The sequence below is a fragment of the Pteropus vampyrus genome, unplaced genomic scaffold (assembly GCF_000151845.1).
Source record: "Pteropus vampyrus isolate Shadow unplaced genomic scaffold, Pvam_2.0 Scaffold96, whole genome shotgun sequence".
In the NCBI taxonomy this organism is placed as follows: Eukaryota; Metazoa; Chordata; class Mammalia; order Chiroptera; family Pteropodidae; genus Pteropus; species Pteropus vampyrus.
The window spans coordinates 1,289,301-1,299,115 of NW_011888877.1; the positions used below are offsets into that span (position 1 = coordinate 1,289,301).

General features: G+C 38.0%; 1 protein-coding gene and 1 pseudogene across 8 annotated transcripts in view; both read left to right on the forward strand.

The window, feature by feature from the left end:
* The window catches only part of CACNB2 (calcium voltage-gated channel auxiliary subunit beta 2), a 343,326-nt gene that overhangs the window by 137,326 nt on the left and 196,185 nt on the right, over positions 1-9,815 (forward strand). The window lies entirely within an intron of this gene.
* On the forward strand, positions 6,508-6,626 carry LOC111742541 (annotated as a pseudogene).

The window sequence follows — 9,815 nt, forward strand, 5'->3', positions numbered from 1 at the left end:
TTTCACTAAAAAGATGGACTCTATATCTAGGCTGGGAAACCTGAGAAATTATATCAGATGACTCTAGTAAACAGGATGTGTGATGTTTTATATAGCAAGCCATAAAGTGTAATGAAGTATCTACTTGTACGAAGCCTGCCATTAATTACTATGTTTTTGAAAAAAATTTAATTTTTTAAAACTTTTTTACCTTTTGACCTCCTTCATCCATTTTACCCTCACCCCTGCCTCTAGCAACCACAATCTGTTTAATTTTTCATTTTGTTTTTTAATGTTTAATTGTGTTCTCTTTAAAAATGATTATAGTTCTAACTTACAAGGTACTCAGACATTTAAAAGGAGCAAATTATCTTTCTTGATCTCCAAACTAACCTTTTCCCCTGCTTTCCTGTTTCATATTTCTCTTCCTGGTGACACTATTCTCTCATGCTCCAAAATTCAAAGCATTGTGACAATGCATCATAATGAGGAAAATGTGAGCTTTGGAGATAGATTCTGCGTTTAAATCCTGATTCTTCCACCAGCTGTGTGCCTTTGGACAAATTATTAACCTCTGAGGTTTAGTTTATTCATCTGTAAATTGGGATGGGAAGACATTTCCTCTAGGGATATTTTAAAACTAACACATGTAAAGTCCTTATCGTAATGCTGGCACTCACCGGTAATTTGTTCAATTCCCATTCACCCCTTCCGTCTGTCCTTTCCCTTCCGATCCCACCGCTGTAGCACTCATTCAGGGATTTCTTGTCCGGACCCACTAGAGACTCTGGAGCAGCCTCTGTATTAAGCCCTAATATCCCAACTGTCCCTTCTTCTCCAGTCCATTGCAAACACTTCTATTCAATAAGTTCCCTTCCACCTAGATTTTCATCAGTTCTGCGGCAGAGCAAATCCTTTACACCATCCATAGATAAAGTAAATTAAACCTCGAAGCCAACTGGGTTTCCTACAGAGCAGAGAGCCAGGGGTCTGGAGTCAGAGGAGGGCAGAGCCGGACCTTCCTGTGCTCGCCCCAGGCTTAGTCAAGAGGAGCTTCTGGCTGATGGAGCTGCTCTTCCAGTTTACCATCTGTGGTTCTTACAGAGCCGACGTCTGAGGACAGAGGAGAGATCTAATTCCATTTGGGGTGTGCTGTCATTACATGCAGATGCTTCACAAAGGGGTGCAAAGAGGTTTCCCCTTGGGGTTGTCATCTGTGCCTGTGTGTTCCTGGGTCTAAGGAGCATGCATCGAAGGCCAGTGGAATATGGAAAAGGATGGATGAGGAAAATCTGCAAGTTGCTAAGTGTCTTCTCTTTTTCTTTTTGGATGAAGGTTAAAAAGAGAGAGGGAGAGTGAAGAAGGATTGAGGGTGGGGAGAGAGAGATAGAGATAGAGAGAAAAGAGGGGGTAGAGAGTGCTTGCAAGCTCAAGCAAGTGTATGAAAAAATATCATTTAAAATCTAAACTTGAGAGCACTGTATCCAGACTAAATAAGAAATGTCACATTTCTGGGAAAGATTCCACTGTGAGTGATTTTGAATGAAGTTACTAAACAAATGTGAACCCTGTTTCGGAGATTCATTCAAATGAGGGTGACCAGAAGGCCCATTTCATGCCTGTTGTCCACTACAATTATTTATTGTGTTCTCTTTCATTCCCAGGGGGGTTCTGGCTTGGAATGAAGTACATGGTCATTCTCATTGTTACACAGAGTGTGAGTGGATGGTTAAGGTCAAGAGGAATGGCCTGAGGGAGGACTGGAACGGTATGAGCTCCCCACAGAAAGGGCCTTCCTGCTAGTCCTCTGAACTTTAGCAGTGGAGGGAGGTATTGACAAATCTGTGGACAAGCCTGGCAGTAGGCGGAGCCACGGCAGCTGTGTGACTTTGGGCAAGCTAATTATCTTCAAGGGTCACTTTCTGTACCTGCAGAATGGGGATCATTATACAGGCGTAACTCATTTTGTTGTACTTCACAGAGAGTGACTTTTTTTTTTTTTTTTTTAACAAATGTAAGGTCTGTGGCAGCCCTGCATTAAGTAAGCCTATCGGTGCCATTGCCCCAACAGGCTCAGGTGCTGGTTACTGGTTTTTAGCAATTTTTTAAAAAATTGAGGTGTTTACATTGTTTTCTTCGACATAATGCTATCGCACACTTAATAGACTACAGTATAGTGTAAACATAACTTTTATGCATGCTGGGAAACCAATAAAATTTGTGTGACTCACTGTTTTGCAATATTTGCTTTATTGCCATAGTCTGGAACTGAACTTGGAATATCTCCGAAGTATGCCTGTACTCACGTCACGTGGTGGTCTGAGGATTAATCATAAAAATGCAAGGAATATATGTATTGAGGACAAGAGAGGTCATAGGAAAGAATAGTTAGGCAGCGATTTTACCTAGCCATGCTACTTAAAATTACTTCTGGTGCCAATCTGGATTTCTTAGCCTGATGTTAAAAAGGGTGTCTACATCCGATCTTAGTCTGTTTCTGGTCCAGTTCCCACTGCTTCCATAGATAGAACCTCTACCTTTCTGAACACATGATCTGTATTCACACCTCTGCTCCCACTGCTTGGCTACCAAGTTGACTACCACACCACTAAAATTTGATGGCTGCTACTTCTAAGCCAAGTTCAAAACTAAGTCTTATTGATAAAGGTCATATAAAATAAAAGAGATCGTTAGAATTACCCTTACCACATATGTAGATGTAACCCTTACGTAAAGTAAGTTTCCATTTATGCCATTAAGACTTACAGAACATACGACAATACATTTCGAAATTCTAGGTGTTTATCATGTCTTTGATAATTAACCTGTTTAAAATGTAATAAAAACCCGTGAGCTTCTATTATCAATGATGCAGTCAGTGGCTTCTGGAAAAAATTAACAGGATATCCAGAATACCCTGGGATGGAAAGAAAGATAGGATTTCTCTTAGAGACCAATGCCAGTCCAAGAAAATGAGGCATCATGTGAGGAAAGAGCGTTATTTTAACTTGCATTCTATGAAAAAATTAAGGTGAGATGGAAATTATCAAAATTCAGAGGCAGCCCCCACTCCTTTAAAAAAGGAGACTCGTACGCGGGAGGGCAAACATATCAGTATTCCTCTCACTGTGGAAGTTTTTATCTTGGCACGCTTTGCTCATTCTTAGCTCTTAAATTTATGATTGTTATTAACTTTCCAGGTCCAACCAGGGGAGTGAAATGAGCTGACTTAGCTCTCTGGTAGCGGGAAGGAAAGCACCTGAAGGTAGATGACAGGGTTCTTTCATCTATTCTGCGTGGTTAAACTAATGCCACAAGGTAAATTCATTGAACCTCCTCCTTCTGGAAGGGGATGGATATCTCACATATCCTGGAGCCCGAGAAAATAACCCCTTATACATTCTATTTAAATTAGCATAGCCTTAAGAAAGGCTGGGAGTGAAAATATTACCAACCCATCGAAGCAGAAGGAAGAAATAGCATTGTTGTAGATTTCTTAAAATTACCAGCATGCGCCATCTGAGCTTGACACAAGAGAAATCAAAATGGAATCACTCATGTGAGAATTCAGGTGCTGAACAGGCTCTGAGATATTGTCACGGTGATCCCCAGAACCTACAGAGCAGCATTCTGAGTAGTTTAGTGTGGCTTCTGTTACTGCAGTGATCTGAACAGCATCAGTAGTAGCAGCAGTAATAACATATATTTTTAAATTTGAATGACAAGTATCGGGTAGACTTTTCTAGACTCGCAGGCAGGTTGCAGCTTCGTGCAATCTGGGCTAAACAGATACAACCTGCTCTCTTCATAAAGCTATCTTAAAGCTTCATACCTATAAGCAGGTATCCTTTAAACCCCGAAGATCCACGGGGAGTCTCTCTGGGGTCACTGGTGTGGTGGAACTCAGTGAAGAAAGTTGAGTTAGGACCTTGTTGGCCGCTGGTGTCGCCTCTGGAGATAAAGGAGCAGAGAGAGTTTATTTTTGTTTTTGTTTTCCCTAAAGCCTGTGCAGGAGTACAGACAGAAAAGCAGAGATGTGAGAAATGTTTGAGAGTGGGAGAAAAGAAAACAAAACACATCTCTGTCTCATGTCTCACTCAAATGACACGCTTGCTTGTCTAATTAAGAGTACTGAAGTCTTAGAAGCTGTGACAGCTCACATGAGCGTCTTCATTTCCTGCTGCTTTCTTAATAATCTCATAACAATACTGGAAAGATGACTAAATACTACCCCGTGAGGTGGGCTCTTTATGTGGGTGCATATCCAACTCTGTCCTTGGTGTCTCTCTCCGAGAGTCTCAGCACTATAAAACATTATCAAAGTGTTCTTACTGTATTCTAATGTGATTTAAATTCATTAAATTTCTAGAAAAACCACCCATGTTTTTAAAGACGAAATTGCAAGTCATGGTGGCAGTGGACAAGCACATGTTTCAATACTCAGTGGACAAGTGTATTGCCTCAAATGAGGCAGTGAACTATCCTTACCATCTAAGGCAATGGCGTGTGACAAAATATAATAAATACATTTGTTTCAAATATTGAGTTGAAAAGATTGCTTGTTTCTCCAAGTTTCCAGGTGAAGGATAAGTCTGTGCTCATTTCATTTTTAGTTTTATTTATTTATTTTTTTTTCAGTGTAACCTAAACCTGTTAATATCTATATTCAGCAAAGCTACCATGGTTGCTAGGCAACCAGGCTTAGTGGGCTAGCAAGGCACCAAAGCAAGAAATCAAATACGGCTAACAAAACCTTGATTTATGCTACCACTGGACAGAAAATTCATTCTCCCTGTGTTCTGTATAGATTTTTCTTTTCAAAACATACATAAATCTTTCAAAATGTTAGCTCGATGCTATTAGGAGTTTAAAATGATGGTATATTAGGCAACATTTCAATGTAGTTGAATAAGTATGAAGGCAGAATCTCTGCTCTTCCTTAATTAAGACAAGGGTGATTTTTTTCTTTTTTTTTTTTTTTTGCCTTCTAGACTATCCTGGACTTTTCACTCTCACTTTTCATTTTCTCTGCAGAAAGATATATACATTATTCTTGGAACAAAATGTCATGGAAATTGAAGTGTCAACACTGGAAAATAGAGGTTTAGGATTAATTACTGCCAGACATAGATTTTTGTATCTTTTGCATGGGAGTAAAAAGAAGTATGAATTAAGATGACTTCTTATTGTAGATTCTTCTAACTTTTCTTATCTACTTTCATATATTCTTCCCCATGGAAACTTTATTACCTATAAAATTAAGAATAAGGGAAGCTTTTAGATTAAAGAAAATAAGTGTCATCTACTTCATGGACGATCTCTACTATGCGACTGAAACAGAATTGAAACTTAAGCTTACATTATCTATTGTTTTATTTTATCACTTGTTTCATAGATAAGTTTAGATTTTATTAGATAAGTTTAATATTTTATTAGATAAGTTTAATATTTAGAGGAAAAGTAAACTAAAGAACTCCGAATCAAATCCTTTTTGAAATAAGATTGGAGAATAATATAAAATAAAACAAATAACTGGGACTATTGAAGTAAAGATGTGGATAAGGCTGACGAGAATGAGAACAGAAGATTGATTGAATTAACTTAGTAATATCTGTAGTAAACAGTACAAATCTTCATAATCTACAGTGAACGTATCTTTTGGTTTCTACATGATAGAAGAAGCCGTCTTTCATTATTACTTTCACACCAAACAGTCATTTATATCTATTTGACATTCTTCTTTTATTTTTTTTGGTCCTTATTTCATAGTTGGTATGAATTATGGTTTTTTGAGCAAACCGGAAGTTCAGATCTTATGTAAAGTCTCCTCTCATTTGTAAGTGTTGGCTTCATTAAAAACGAAGGACCTCAACATTTCAAAAGTTAAACAAAATATAACTGGGAGCCAGAATATGCTCATGGTTGTCATTTGTGACTCCTGATGAAGCGGGAGAAGGAGAAGAGGGCTGCTGGAGGAATCCTAGGGAATTCTTGCATGTGAAGAGGCTGTAAATAAAAACGAGTTCTCGGGGAGGTAGAAGAAACAGAATCCTGGGATTTCAGGGGGAAGGGGGGCTGTACACACTGGGTCAAAAATGATTTTAGTAAAAGAGCATCCGGTGATCTTAGAAGAGGAATTTCAAGGAATTGGTGATATAGTCAAGCACAAATGCAATGAGTTGTAAGGAGTGTGTGGGTGATGAAAGTTATCACTTTCATCAACAAGTGAAGTACGGCCTACATTTTCCAGAAGGAGGAAGTAGGCCACAATCACTTGAGGGGAATTGAGGGAAGACGTGGGCATTGGTAGATAGAGAACAAATTTTTGGAGCAAGTGGGAGAATATGGAACCAAATACAGAGGTCTAGGGTTAACCTTTGAAAAAATTAAGAATTTAAGGAGAAGCAGAACACAGAGATGAATATGTAAAGTTTTTGTATGTGGTTAATGACATGAATTTTGAGTAAATTCTGTTTTGGTTGGCATGTCTTGTTTGGATAGAGATGAGGTCCTTAGAAAATGAGAAGATTCCATGGCCATGCCACCCTGAACGTGTCCAACCCCGTCTGATCTCGGAAGCTAAGCAGGGTTGGGCCTGGTTAGTACTTGGATGGGAGACCACCTAGGAAGACCAGGTGCTGTAGGCGTTAAAAAAAATAATAAAATAAAAGTATAAAAACAATAAAAGGAAATGAGCAGAATGAGTTAGGAGGAAGAAAGCTCTACAATAAAGCACTTGTGAGCATTATTTTGAGAGTCATGGTGAAGTTGGATAAATTGACCTGTATTGAAATTCTCCAACAATTTGCAGTAACTCTGTAGAAAATGACTGAAATTATCCTTATAGTTAATAGGTAGGAACTAAAGACAGTTGAGGAGTGAGGGTTTCTGGACCACTGAAGTTTCTACTGCTGGAATGTTGGACCTGGTGTAGCGGGTCCGAGAGAGAAGCAAGAGATTCCAGGAGGAGGTTGGTAGACTGAAAATTTCACAGAGTTGTTAAAGGATTCAAGGTCACAAGAAAGGCTAAATGTAGGCTTATTTAAGAAAAAGAGCAGACCGGGTAAAAATGAAAAAGGTTATGATCAAAGAAAAGGTTCAGGATTTGCAGTCCCTCAGTTAAAAGCATCTGGGGTAAAGGCAAGAATAGGTGGGAATTATGCATGTGGATTCCTGGTGAGGACATGAAAGCCCCTCTAGTAGAGGAAATTCAGGATAGGGACAGAATTTTGCCTGTGACATTCTGGATGATGACAGAGAGCGTAGCCTAGAGGAAAACCAGGCCAAGTAAAACAGTGTTTGAAAAACAGAGGAATACCTCAAAAGTTGATAAATGGACATAATACTTTTACTTTGTGGCACTCATAATTTACAATTGTAAACCAATTGTTTGTTCTTGATTGCCCTCTTCCCTACTAAATTGAGAACAAAGACCATATTTCACCTGTTTTATTCACCAACGAATACCTGTTCCCAGCACAGGGATGGCTCATAGTAACTATGCTCCGTAAATACTTGTTACGTGAATTAAAAGACAGCATCAGAGGTGGGAAGGAGGCCATGCACTTTGCTGTTATGGACTCTAAGAAAAGGTATGAGGTCACTGACCCAAACGGGTGGGAAATGTTTAGGAAGTGGCAGTGAGGAGCTTATCTCTTGATAAAAATAAAAGATAAAAATTTCCAAATCAATTATAATAAAAGACATAATTCAAACACATGTTCTCTCTCAGGAGCCAAAGAAGAAAGTGGTTAAATTTTTTGGTCAGAGGCATATGTATATTTCACTGCTTCAGTCACATAAACCAAAAACATGCTTGGTTCAAGTCTAAATAATATGCATCCATATTCCACATTTTTATGTTTCGTGAAAGATCATTACAAAATGGCAGATGTGTTTTAAAATTGTAACTCTCTAAAAGCATTACAGTGATTTCTTGGGTTACCTACCATTCAGTTTTCCCACAAGGTCATTTTCAGCAGTTCTTGCAATCTGGCTGTTAGGGTCAGAATGAATAGTAAGTTGAATATGCATCAGCCTGCCAAAAACAACCCTAAAAGCTCCAAGTATGGGAGCCAGCAAAGTTATGGAAGGCATAAGGTATGCTTGACACCTTTAGCTCTTGGCAAAATGAGTCAAGGGTATGACTTGACAACTTTTTTTTGGGTGAACAAGTTGTCCCTTTTGTTTAAAATGTCATCAAGAAATGATGTGTATTTGCTGATGTTAGCCAGAAAATGAAGCACTTTCAAAAATATATTTTTAAACCAGAGTACTCTTTGAATATACACATACTCTGATTCTCATTTTGGTTTAGAAGCATTGTAAAATTGCCTTTCCTTTTTTTTTTTTTTTTTAAGTTTATGCCCTATAAGTGATAGGATTGTATTTTCCCCTCATCATTACCACTAAATTATTTTTTCCACTAAAACTAACATTTTCAGTATCTCCACCAAAACTAACATTTTCCACTAAAGCCAACGTTTTCAGTATTGAAGTAAAAGTAAATGTGTTGTCTGACATGGTTTCAAAATTTAAAATATCGGATGGTACTTCCTGGACTGAATCTGTTACCTTATGCTTTGTGTGTGTAAAAGGGAGATATGGGGAGTGACTCCTGGTTTTTGTAAAAAGAGGATTTTTCAGAAACAGAGAAGAAGGCAAGATCAAATACATCGCCAGCAGTTACATGAATGCTAGGCTGCCAAGAATTTTTATACTGATGATAGCACTTGACCAGGAAGTTGTTGATGTTCCGGTAGGATGGGAAGATAAGACCTTCCAGGTTAGAGCCATGCGATGCTGTCTTCATCTATTCATCCCAGAACCTTGACCGTTAGTAGCCCCTTAAGACATTGTTTTTATTTGATCCATGAATTGCTATTTGTTTCATAATGGATGTCCTGATACATAGTCCACCGAGAACAAGAGAGGGATGTGTTTTTAAACATACATATAATAAATGGATTATTGATTAGATGGACTAGAGATAGAAAAGTAAATATTTAAGATTAAATTTGCCCTTTGAAATAAAACATAAAAATATCTCCATGACCAGTTCTATGTAGAGATATTTTAAGAATACTTATTTTATCCATCCAACTAGTAACTACTGAGTACCTGTCGTGTGTACTGGAGAATCAATGAGTCCTGGCCCTTAAGGAGCTTACATTCTACTGGGGGTGGGGATATAACAAATATGTGATATGGCAGGTATTGAAGACAGATGCAACAGGGTAAGGAAATAAACAAATATGTGATATGGTAGCTATTAAAGACAAATATGTGATACGGCAGGTATTGAAGACAGATGCAACAGGGTAAAGAGATGAAGAATGACAAGTCGGGGCATGGGATGCGTTTCTCTAAAGGCTAGTTAGAGAAGGCCTCTCTTGCTAAGGGAACATTTGGCCACACACTTGAATGCCTGGTCCTGGAACCTAGAATTTTGGTACATGATTCTGATGATATTCCAAAATGATTGCAGTGCGACTACTTCTAAGCCTGTTTGTAGATCCTCAGTTATACAGCCTCTAATATTTGTATTATTTCCAAATAGTTTATTCTGAACTTGGAATAGTACAGCTTTTTCTTTATTTCTTTTTCCTTTTTTATTAATTTTAGCTTTTTCTTTTGTTATTGTATTTTCAGAAATGTGTTTGAAAGCTCAGTCTTTGAAATTCTAGAATTTGCTGATTAAGATTGGATTTGGTAGTTCTTAAATGACATTCTGTGTCCTGTCTAAAATTAAGTTTACTTTGATTGTAATAATTTGGTGTACTCTATTTCTGAACCCAGAAAAGCGTGCAATAAAAAAAATTAATTTTTAAGGTAGA